The sequence below is a fragment of the Rhinolophus sinicus genome, chromosome X (genome assembly GCF_036562045.2).
Source record: "Rhinolophus sinicus isolate RSC01 chromosome X, ASM3656204v1, whole genome shotgun sequence".
In the NCBI taxonomy this organism is placed as follows: domain Eukaryota; kingdom Metazoa; phylum Chordata; class Mammalia; order Chiroptera; family Rhinolophidae; genus Rhinolophus; species Rhinolophus sinicus.
This window is the reverse complement of record NC_133768.1, coordinates 55,663,023-55,675,828: the sequence shown is the minus strand read 5'-3', so window position 1 is coordinate 55,675,828 and position 12,806 is coordinate 55,663,023. Positions and strand designations below refer to the sequence as shown.

The window sequence follows — 12,806 nt, the reverse complement described above, 5'->3', positions numbered from 1 at the left end:
CATATCAAAACATTAGTAACAGATACCTATACATTCTAGAAAATTATTATATAGACCCTCTCAAAGAAAAATGTACCCCATTAAAGGGCTTCAGTGAGATTGCTTGAAAGAAATTTGCATCTTGACTACTTCTTAAAAATACCATTGCATCACTTTGCATCTTTTGTTTCAAAGCATAAATTATTGTCATCAGTATGTGTTTCTGCATTATTACTTTGATAATATGAACATACGTAAATGGCCTTATCACTTAATGTTCCACTGATTTATCAGCCTTTTCTGCAGGTTCCTTAGCAAGTTGAACAGGCTGTTCCATTCTCTGTGGTCTTTAAGATTTTTCTGTAAATGGGGGAAACATTATCATCATCATAGATAATAAACCCCAAGTCTTTCCAGTAATCCCAATAGAGACATTCTTTATAGTTAGGTCTTGTTCTTCATGAAGTGTCTCTTAAGGTGCACAGACCATGTTTAACCAGTGCATTCAAATTTTACTCCGTAATCTCAGACATATATCTCTCCAGATAAGTACAGGCTGATTGAGAACAAGTTCTAGTGGATATAGCTAAAAATATTTAGCAGAGAGACAGGTTTGGAAAACACGAGGGCCCACATCATCATAACCAGCAACAAGCAGCCTGACACCTGGTGGACTCCAGCCATATTGTGTTAGTATCTGGGTTTTGCTTCTAATTAGAAATACAAAATGAGACACTGGAAGAAATGAATTAAAAGGCTGCTAGTGCATAAAAGTACATAACAGTCTAGCATCGGCAGTAAGCCCAGAACTGAGATACCAATATGAGTGTGAACATGGAGTAATTTTTTTTTTCCTGATGAGCAGCAAACTCTGACTGTCCTCAATGCAGTCAACATTGCATAGGTTTTCCATTTCAGACCAACTGGCTGAATCTTGTCTGCCAGCTTTCATTGTATTGTTCAGTTTCCTTCCCTGGGTTTCCAACAGTGACATCATTGTCATACTGGTTGTGAAATATGGTTCCAGTTGTGGGCCTGGCTGCCACCTCCTACAAAGCTATGGATCAGGAGTTCTAGCCCCATACTTTATTTGCTATGTGCCCTTAAGTAATGAATCCTTTCATATTTTAGGTTTCTTATCTATAAAATAAGGATAACAACACTAACTTTCATAGGTGTGGTACAAGGATCAATTGAGTTAATGTATGTGACTCATCAAAAACTATGCTTGATATATACTTTTGTTATATAAAAGATTTGCAGTCATTGAGTCATCAATCATCATTATCATCATCATAATTTCATCATTATATGGTCCAGTAGGAAAAATAGAATTTGGAATATAGGTACTTAACAAAGATTTGTTAAATGAATCAGTAAATGAATTGATAAAGCGGAAAGAAAAAAGGAAAATGGGTTCAATCAAATCAGGGAAGATCCTGAATGCCAATTTTTGGCATTTGACCTTTATTTGTAAACAGATGTACAGTCATGTTTTTATTGATGCTTAAAATAGAAATATTAAATAAATACATGACAATTTGTGATTTAATTTATTTGTAAATTAATTGAGTTTATCTGTAATTTATAACATTTTTGTTCAGTATCATTGTTGCTTTGATTTTATATAAACATTCAGGATTCAGATAAGTTAATTACCTGGAGTTTAAAACTGTAAGTTGAGAGAAGAAATTGTACACTTTTGCTCATTTCTAGTTTTTTGTTCTTTTTTGATGAAAAGTCAGCTAATTTGATTATTTCAAAATAGTGATAGCTTTGATAAAATGTTTTCTGACACCACTCCACAAACTTCAAAGTATAAATAATTTATTTCTATTTTTTCAGATGTAGTTGTTCTAGGAATAAATTATTTTTCTTCCCCCAAATGTTCCATGTAATAAAACTAATAAATTCATATTGTCAAATCTCAATACAATATCCATTATAAGTGTGGAATCCTCTTCCTGGAATAGCTGCCATAAGAATTAACTGAAAACCACTCCATTCATATATTTAATTTTTCTTATTTGGGCTTTGCTAATGTTAATTCAGTAGTACAAGAACCAAAAATCAACCTTAAAATGCTTTAATGGAATATTACTGTCCCATTAGAAAAGGGATATAATACAAATTTTAATGTTTTTTTAAATGCTATGCTGCTTATTCAAAGACAAAGCAGACTATCACATAAGGAAAGACGGGCTACAAGAAAATGAAATAAATACTCTGGGGAATTTTTATGACACAGTGTTATTAGAAAATGTACAATTTCTATCTGATCTAATTTAGTTTCTATTTCTAGTAGATGGCAAATTTTAGTCTTTAGAATTTAATTACCCAAGCAGCTAATTGGAACTTTGAGACATTAAGATACATCAAATAATTTCATAGAAATATGCTATTGTAAAATGTAATTATTTTATAATATTCTACATTGCTTTTACTAGAGAAGGGGCAAAAGAATTTGAAAATATTAAAAGTGTCTCCTATAATTGTTGTATTAAATATTTTTTCAATTAAACATATTACAGGGAAATGCTATGGAGACTATACAAGGGATATATTTGCGAGTACAGAATGGATATATATTTCTAAGAGAAACTAAGAAATATATAACTGAACTTAAAAACTTCTTAAACATTATATGCCCCCAATTAATCAAGGTTAGATAATATTACCAGAGTAATCAGTAATATATGCAATCATCAGAATGAAGTTAAATAACTTTGAACTAGAAAAACAAATTGTATAGTAAATGTAAGTCAAGCTATGCTGTGCTTACAACAAAAATAACCCAAAACCTCAAAATCCAAAGTAAACACAGAAAAGTTTATATTTTACTTTAATTAAAGCTCAATGCCTGACTGGGAATTTTCCAGGAAGATGACCTTCATGAATTGACTGAGTACTTTTCTACTTTTATTTTGTGGTTCTATCACATAAATGTGGCTTCCATTGTCATTAGGGAATAGAAATCAGGAGACTCATGCATAAGCTCTTCAATGCTTCAGCCCAGAGATATCACATACCACTGCTGTTCACCACCCAGTGAGCAGAATTAGTTACATGAACTCTCCTCATAGGGATCTTAGTAATGTGGAGAGCAATGGATGTTCAGTGAGAAATAAAAATATCTGCAATAAGTTGAATACATATACTGTTCTCTTGGACAACTTTCTTACATTATATAAAAAACAAACTCAAAATAGATTAAATAATTAAATGTAAGACCTGAAACCCTAAAACTCCTAGAAAAAGAAAATGTAGGCAGTAAACACTTTGACACTTGTCTTAGTGATTTTTTTTCTTTTTCTTTTTCTTTTTTTGGCTATGTCTCCTAGGGCAAAGACAACAAAATAAAATTGAACAAATGAGTCTACATCAAATTAAAAAGCTTTTGCATGGCAATGGAAACCATCAACAAGATGAAAACACACCCTAGTGAATGATAGAAGATATTTGTCAATGATGTATCTAATAAGGGGTTAATATTCAAAACATATTTTTAAAAAACTTTTACAACTCAACATTTTTAAAAATCTGATTTAAAACTGGGCAGAGGACCTTACTAGACATTTCTCCAAGGAAGACATTCAGAGATGGCCAACAGATAAATGAAAATGTGCTAAACATAACTAATCATCAGGGAAATGCACATCAAAACCACAAAGAGCTATCACTTCACACCTGTGAGAATGGCTATTATAAAAAAGACAAGTAATAACGAGTGTTGGTGATGATGTGGAGGAAAGGGAAACGTGCACTGTTAGTGGGAGTGTAAATTGCTCCAACCACTATGGTACACATAATGGAGTTTCCTCAAAAATTAAAAATATAGAACTTCCATATGATCCAGCACTTCTACTTCTGAGTATTTTTTTGAAGAAAACAAAAACACTAACTCAAAACAATACAGGCACCCCATGTCCATTGCAGCATTATTTATAATAACTAACATATAGAAACAACCTAATAGATGTCCATCAGTACATGAATGGATATAGAAAGTGTGGGATACATATGCAATAATATATTTTTAGTCATAAAAGAAGGAAATTCTGCCATTTATAACAACATTGGTAAACTTGGAGGGAATACTGTTGAGTTGGCTCTGACTCAGCAGAGTATTGGTGACTTAAGAATGAATTATGTCCACCTTGTCCTTTTCTCAACAGCCCTACGTGGCTCCTGTAGACTCATGTTTATGGCTTCTTTTATGAAATCAATCCATCTCATATTTTTTCTTCGTCTTTTCCTGTTGCTGTCTATTTTTCTTTGCATTACTGTCTTTGCTAATGCTAACTGAAATAAGTCAGACAAAGACAATTGTATATTTCACTTATATGTGGAATTAAATTTGTTTTTAAAATACAAGTTTATAGATACAGAGAGCAGATTGGTGAATGACAGAGGTGGAGGATGGGTGGTGAATAAAATGTGTGAAAGGGGTCAAAAGTTGCAAATTTCCACTTACAGAAAAAAATAAGTAATAAGGATGCACTGTACAATATGTTGACTAGCTAATAATACTGTGTTACGTATTTGAAAGTTTCTGAGAGAGTGAATCGAAGTTCTCATCACAAGAAAACAAATTTGTAGCTATGTGTGGTGATGGATGATAACTAGACTTATTGTGATGCTCATTTTGCAATATATATAAATATTGAATCATTATGTTGTGTACTTGAAAATAATGTTATATGTCAATTACTGAAAAGATAGACAAATAGATGAATGAAGTTAAATAGAGTTCTCAGATATAGATCTGATGAAATATGGTTAATTGATTTTTTGCAAAAGTAGAAAATCAATTTAATAAAAAAGTAGTCTTTCAATAAATTATGATGGAACAATTAGATAACCATACGCAAAAACAATGTACTATGAACTATATATCATAACTTTAAAAAATTAACTCAATATAAAAGCCTCAATATAACACACAAAACTATTAACATTTTAGAAAAACTAGTAGCAACTCATTTTGATTTTTGAGTTATACAAATAATTATTTGAATATGACACCAAAAGCAGAATCCATAAAAAAAAAAAAAAACACACATACATTAACTGTACTTCCTCAAAATTTAAGACTTTTCCTCTACTGAAAACATGGTGAAGAGAAGGAAAAGACAATCTGTAAAATATCATAAATTATTTGTAAATTATACATCTGATAAAGTACTTGTATCTTAAATATATATAAAAAAACTGTCACAATTCAAAAATTAGGGACAAGCTATTAAAAATGTACAATTTTAGACACTTACCAAACAAGATATACAGATTGCAAACCAGCATATAAAAATGTGCTAAACATCATAATTTGTTATCAAAGCAAATTAAAATCAAAAATTGCATACCACTATATTCCTATTAAAAAGGCTTAACAAAAAATTAGGCAATAACCAAATTCTGGTGAGAATGTGAGGTGAGAGTTACCCTCATACATTGCTAGTGTGAATGAAAGCTTGTACAGCCATCTGGAAAAACATCTGGCAATGTAATAATTTACAATCTAACAATTGAATTCTTAGGCAAAATTGAGTAAATGGTACAGAGATCTCCATATATCCACTGCCTTCACACATGCATAGCCTCCTCCATTATCAACAACCCACCTCAGAGTGGTACATTTATTACAATTGATGGATCTACATTAACACATTATCATTCAGAGTCCATAGTTTGAATTAGGGTTTACTTTTCGTGTTGTACATTCTATGGGTTTAGACAAACATATAATGACATGTATCCAACATTAGAGTATTATACAAAGTAGTTTGACTCCCTAAAATTCCTGTTTTCTCTGTCTATTTATCCCTTTCTCTTATCTATCCCCAAAAAATCACTGATATTTTTATTCTTCATAGTTTGGCTATTCCCAATGTTATAAAATTAGAATCATACTGCATGTAGCCTTTTCAGATTGATGTCTTTCATTTAATAATATGCCTTCAAGTTTTTTCCATGTCTTTTCATGACTTTGTGGCTCATTTATTTTTAGCACTGAAAAACATTTTATTGTTTGGATGTACCATAGTTTATTTATCTGTTCATTTACCAAAGGATATCTTGGTTGCTTCCACATTTTGGCAATGATGTATAAAGTTGCTATGAATAGCACTGTACACGTTTTTGTGTGTACATAAGTTTTCAGTTACTTTGGGTAAATGCCAAGAAGTGAAACTGCTGAATCTTATAGGTAGAGAATGTTTAATTTTGTTAGAAACGAAGAAATGTCTTTCAAAGTGCTGTTCCATTTTTGCATTTTTAGGAGCAATGAATGAGACTTTCTGTTTCTCCACATCCTTGCCATAATTGGGTGTTGCCAGTGTTCTGGATTTTCGCCATTGTAATAGGGATGTAGTGGAATCTCATTGTTTTAATTTCTACTTTCCCCGATGACACATAATATATAGCATTTTTCATATTCTTAGTTGCCATCTGTATATCATCTTGGGTGAGGCAGCTGTTAATGTCTGACTCATTGTTTGTGTGTTTTTTCTTTATGTGTTTCTGAATTTCAAGAATTTTGCATATTTTGGGTTACAGTTCTTTATCAGATATGTCTTTGAAAATATTTTATCCAAGTCTCTGGTTTTTCTTTTTGTATTCTCTTGACAGTGTCTTTCACAGAGCAGGAGTTTTTAATTTCAACTAAGCCCAGCTTATGAATTCTTTCTTTCATGGATTGTGTCTTTGGTGCTCTATCTAAAAAGTCATCATCTAACCGAAATCAACTAGTTTTCTTCTGTTATATTCTAGGAGTTTTATAGTTTTGCATTTTAAATTTAAATACATGATCTGTTTGAGTTAATTTTTATGAAACACGTATGGTTGGTACCTAGATTCTTTTTTAAAAAAATTAATGTTTATTGGGGTGACAATTGTTAATAAATTTACATAGGTTTCAAGTGTACTATTCTGTGATACATCATCTATATATCAAATTATCTGTTCGCCATACAGAGTCAGTTCTCTTTCCATCAACATATATTTGATCCCTTTTACCATCATCTACCACCTCCTCCCCTCCTTACCCTCTGGTAACCACTAAACTATTGTCTGTGTCTATGAGTTTTTGTTTCTTCATTTGTTTATCTTCTACCTTTGTTGTTTTCAGTTTTGTATACAACATATCAGTGAAATCATATGGTTCTCTACTTTTTCTGACTGACTTATTTTGCTTAGCATAATAATCACAAGATCTATCCATGTTATTGCAAATGGCATTATTTCATCTTTTGTTATGGCAGAATAGTATTCCATTGTGTATATATACCACATCTCCTATATCCAATCATCTATCAAAGGACACTTAGATTGTTTCCATGTCTTGGACACTGTAAGTAAAGCTGCAATGAACGTCGGAGCACATACATCTTTATGGATTAATGTTTTCAGATTTTTTGGGTAGATACCCAGGAGAGGGATTGCTGGGTCATATGGTAATTCTATTCTTAATTTTTTCAGGAACCTCCACGCTGCCTTCCATAGCAGCTGCACCAGTCTGCATTCCCACCAACAGTGTATGAGGGTTCCTTTTCTCCAAAGCCTCTCCAGCACTTGTTATTATTTGTACTGTTGACGATAGCCATTCTAACTGGTATCAGGTGGTATCTCATTGAGATTTTGATTTGCATTTCTCTGATGATTAGTGATGTTGAGCATTTTTTCCTAAGTCTGTTGGCCGCTTGTATGTCCTCCTTGGAGAAATGTGTCTTCAGGTTCTCTACCCATTTTTGAATTGGATTGTTTGTTTTTTTTGGTTGTTCAATTACATGAGTCCTTACATACTTTGGATAGGAGCCCCTTATAGGAGGCGTTGTTTGCAAAAATCTTCTCCCATTTGGTTGGTTGCCTCTTTATTAAGTTGATGGTTTCTTTTGCTGTGCAGAAGATTTTAGTTTGATATAGTCCCATTCATTTATTTTAGCTTTTACTTCCCTTGCCTTTGAAGCCAAATTCATAAAATGATCTTTGAACCCAAGGTCCATCCATAAGTTTAGTACCTGTGTTTTCTTCTATGCAGTTTCTTCTCTGAGGTGTTATGTTTAGTTTTTGATCCATTTTGAGTTAATTTTTTTACACTGTGACAGATAGCAGTCTAGTTTCATCCTTTTGCACGTGGCTTTCCAATTCTCCCTTCCAGCACCATTTATTGAAGAGGCTGTCTTTCCTCCATTGTATGTTTTTGGCTTCTTTGTCGAAAATTATCTGTCCATATTTAAGTGGGTTTGTTTCTGGGTTCTCAATTCTATTCCATTGGTCTGTGTGTTTGTTTTGCTGCCAATACCATACTGTTCTGATTATTGTTGCCGTGTAGTACAAGCTGAAGTCAAGGAGTGTGATACCTTCAGTATTGTTCTTTTTTCTTAGGATTGTTTTGGCTATTTGGGGTCTTTCGTAGTGCCATAAATATGTGATGATTTTTTGTTCTATTTCTTTTTAAAAAGCCATTGGGATTTTGATGGGGATTGCATTAAATTTATATTTTGCTTTGGGTAATGTGGCCATTTTAACTATGTTGGTTCTTCCAATCCATGAACACAGAATGTCTATCATTTCTTTGTGTCTTCTTCAATTTCTTTTAAAAATGTCTTATAGTTTTCAGAGTGCAGGTCTTTCACATCCTCGGTTAAGTTTATTCCTATGTATTTTATTCTTTTTGTTGCAATTGCTAAAGGAATTGGTTTATTTTTATTTTACTTCTTTTTCTGAGATTTCATTCTTAGTATGTAGGGATGCAATGGACTTTTGTACATTGATTTTGCAGCCGAAAACTTTACTGTATTCGTTTATTTTTTCTAATAGCTTTTTGGTGGATTCTTTGGGGTTTTCTACTATATATAGCATCATGTCATCTGCAAAAAGTGACAATTTAATTTCTTCATTCCCAATTTGGATGCCTTTTACTTCTTTCTCTTGCCTGATTGCTCTGGCTAGGACTTGCTATACTACATTGAAAAGCAGAGCTGATCAGGGACAGCCCTGTAATGTTCCTGATCGTAGAGTAAACAGCATCAGTTTTTCACCATTAATTACGATATTAGCTGAGGATTTGTCATATATGGCCTTTATTATGTTAAGGTATTTTCCTCCTATACCATTATATTAAGTGTTTTAATCATAAGTAGATGTAGTATCTTTTCAAATGCTTTTTCTGTATTATTGATATAATCATATGATTTTTGTCCTTTATTTGTTTATGTGGTGTATCACATTGATCGATTTGCGTGTATTGAACTATCCTTGTGCCTCTGGGATGAACCCCACTTGGTTGAGACATGTAATGTTTTTAATGTATTATTGCATCTGATTGCTAGAATTTTGTTTAGGATTTTTGCATCTCTATTTATTAGTAATATTGATCTGTAATTTTCTATTTTTTGTGTTATCATTACCAGGTTTTTTATCAGGGTAATGTTGGCCTCATAAAATGATTTATGGAGTATTGTCTCTTCTTCAATTTTTTGGAAGAGTTTGAGTAGGACAGATATTAGATCCTGTTTGAATGTTTGGTAGAATTCACTAATGAAGCCATGTGGTACTGGACTGTTGCTTTTGGGAAGGTATCAGATGACAGATTCAATTTCCTTACTGTTAATCAGTCTATTTAGATTTTTCAGTTCTTCGTTCCTCAGCCTAAGAAGGCTAAATGTTTCTAAGAACATGTCCACTTCTTGCAAGTTTTTTAATTTGGTGGACTATAGTCCTTCCTAGTATTCTTTGATGATCCTTTGTATTTTTGTGGCATCTGTGGTAAATTCCCTTCTTTCATTTCTGCTTTTGTTTATTTGTGTCTTTTCTCTTTTTATCTTAGTGAGTCTAGCCAAGGGTTTGTCAATTTTATTAAAGATTTCAAAGAACCAGCTCTTTGTCACATTATTTTTTTCTGTTTTCTTTCTGTTCTCTATTTCATTTAGTTCTGCTCTGATTTTTATTATTTCCTGCCTTCTGCTGACTCTAGGTTTTATTTGTTCTTCTTTTTCTAGTTTTTTAAGGTTTAACATGAGGTTATTTGGGATTTTTCATCTGTCTTGAGATAGGCCTGTAATGATATAAATTTCCCTCTTAAAACTGCTTTTGCTGCATCCCAAAGGTTTCGGTAAGATGTACTTTCATTCTTACGTGTTTCTATGTATCGTTTGATCTCTCCTCTTATTTCTTCTTTGACCTAGTCGTTTTTTAAAAGTATGTTATTTAGTCTCCATATATTTGTGGGTTTTCCTGCTTTCTTTTTGCAGTTGATGGACAATTTCAAAGCTTTGTAGTCAGAGAATATGCTTGAGATGATTTCAATCTTCTTAAATTTGCTGAGGCTAGTTTTATGTCCCAATATATGGTTTATCTTTAATAATGTTTCATGTATACAAGAAAAGAATGTATAGTCTGATGTTCTAGGATGATATGCTCTATAAATCTCAATTATGTACATTTCATCTAATGTGTCATTTAGGGCTGACATTTCTTTATGTATTTTCTGTTTGAATGATCTATCCATAGCTGTCAATGATGTATTTAGGTCCTCTACTATAATTGTGTTGTTGTCAATTCCTCCCTTTAGTTCTGTTAATAGTTGCTTATATGTTTCTGTGCTCGCTTATTGGGGCCATAAATATTGATGAGTGTTATATCTTCTTGTTGTATAGTCCCCTTTATCATTATGAAATGTCCATCTTTGTCTCTTGTTACCTTTTCTATCTTGAAATCTGTTTCATCATATAAGTATGTTGAATCATGTCTGTTACATCATAATTACATCAAATGTAAGTATGAATACACCTGCTTTTCTACCCTTTCACTTTGAGTCTATATTTATCTTTGCAGCTAAGATGATGTGTCTCTTTGAGGCAGCTTATGGTTGGTTTTGCTTTTTGATCCAATCTGCTACTCTGTGCCTTTTTATTGGGGAGTTAGTCCATTTACATTTAGGGTGATTATTGATATATTAAGATTTCCTATCATTTTATCTTTTCTTTTCTGGTAGTTCCATGTTTCCATTGTTTCTTTGCCTTTGTGTTTCTATCTGTTATTTTAGTTTGGTGGTATTCTATGATTTTTTTCCTATTTCTCTTGTTTTATGTTATGTGTCTCAGTTCTGAATTTTTTTTTTTAGTGGTTATTATTTATGTAAAAGAAAATTTCATATATACAGTAGTCATTTCTTTTCATGTTATCTCAGTTTCCCTTTGCATATTCAGACCTCACTCCCCTTTTATGTTTTTGTTGTCACAAATTATCCCTATTTATGCTGTGAGTTAATTTCTGTGTTAGAGTGGCAAATTATCTTCTTCTCACTTTCTTTTCTTATGTTTTTATCTTCTTTACTTTTTATAAAGTTTTACTTTACTTTAATTTCTTATATTTTTATCTTCTTTACGTTGGAGTGTATAGTGCCCTATTCTGTGTAGGAATTGCCATTTCCTGCTTCTGTCTGTCTGTTGGTAATCTTACTTATACTTTTGTATCCTGTTGTTTTTTTGTTTCAGGTAGAATAACCTTGTTCAGTATTTCCTGTAATGCAGGCCTTGTGGTGGAAAATTTCCTCAACTTCTGTATGTCTGGAAAGGTCTTTATTCCTCCTTCATACCTAAAGGATAACTTTGCTGGATATATAATTCTTTGCTGGTTATTTCTCTCTTTCAGTAGTTTAAATACTTGATTCCATTGTCTCCTGGCTTGCAGAGTTTCTGCTGGGAAATCTGATTATATTTGAACGGGCTTTCCTTTATAGGTTATTATTTTCTTATCCCTGGCTGCCTTGAGAATTCTTTCCTTGTCATTAATTTATGACAGTTTCAATATAATGTGCCTTGGAGGACATCTTTCGTAATTGAGATAATTAGGTGTTCTGTTTGCTTCTTGGATTTGAGGATCCAGTTCTTTCCATAGGTTTGTGAAGTTCTCATTGACTGTTTGAATAGGCTCTTTTCGTCCTTCTCCCTCTTTTTTCCTTCTGGTATAATCATTATTATTGTATATAGTTTTTCTGACCTAGTCAGAAAATTCTTTATAGAGTTCTTTCATTTCTTTTAACTTTCAAGGCTGTCTCTTCTTCCATCTGTGTCACTTCCAGATTCACATCTTTGATATCACTAATGTTTTCTCTATCTGTCAGCTCTACTTCCACGCTCAGTATTTCATTCTCCATTTGTTTTATTGAATTCTTCATTTATTGAATTTTCATTTGTTTCTTTTTTAACATTTCAATCTCTTTGGTAAAATATACATTTTGTTTGTTGATTTTATTTCTGACTTCACTAAGCTACCTATCTGAGTTTCCTAGCATCTCGTTGAGTGTTTACAGAATGGCAGTGCTGAATTCTCTGTCATTTAAGTCACATATTTCCATGAGTTTTAAGTTTATTTTCTGGAGATTTTTCATTTTCTTTCTGAGCTGCCTTGTTACCTTGGTTATTCATCATAATTAATGGGTGTCTCTTCCTGGGTATCTACAGCAGTGAATTCTGCAGCAGGCTTATCTGAAGAGGTCTTTCTTTTGTTTTCCACCAGGTAGCACTGGAGCATTTTATTTTCTCTTGCCCTATTTTGGCTTCTCCCAGTAGAAGATTTCCTGGAAAAGTGGGCATCTCCTCCTTGACCAGGTCATGTGGGTCTCAGGGCACCACCCTTGTGGGCGGATGTGATGGGCAACAGGGTTTGAGCCCTTGAAACCCAGTGCTGCCCGTGCAGCCAGATACAGAGTTATGGACCTCAGCAGCCCTTGGTGCCCCCACTAGGATCAGCTGTGAAAAGTGCGGTTGGGACGGCCTGAGAGAAGCTTCTGTTGTGTTTCTGCGTTTGTTCTCCTTTAAGTAATG

The 12,806-nt window shown here is 32.9% G+C and overlaps 1 pseudogene; it reads right to left on the bottom strand.

Annotated features, from left to right (window-relative positions):
• Positions 1-250: 250 nt before the first annotated feature.
• Positions 251-12,806, bottom strand: part of LOC109438722 (proteasome subunit alpha type-1) — an 84,324-nt pseudogene continuing 71,768 nt past the window's right edge.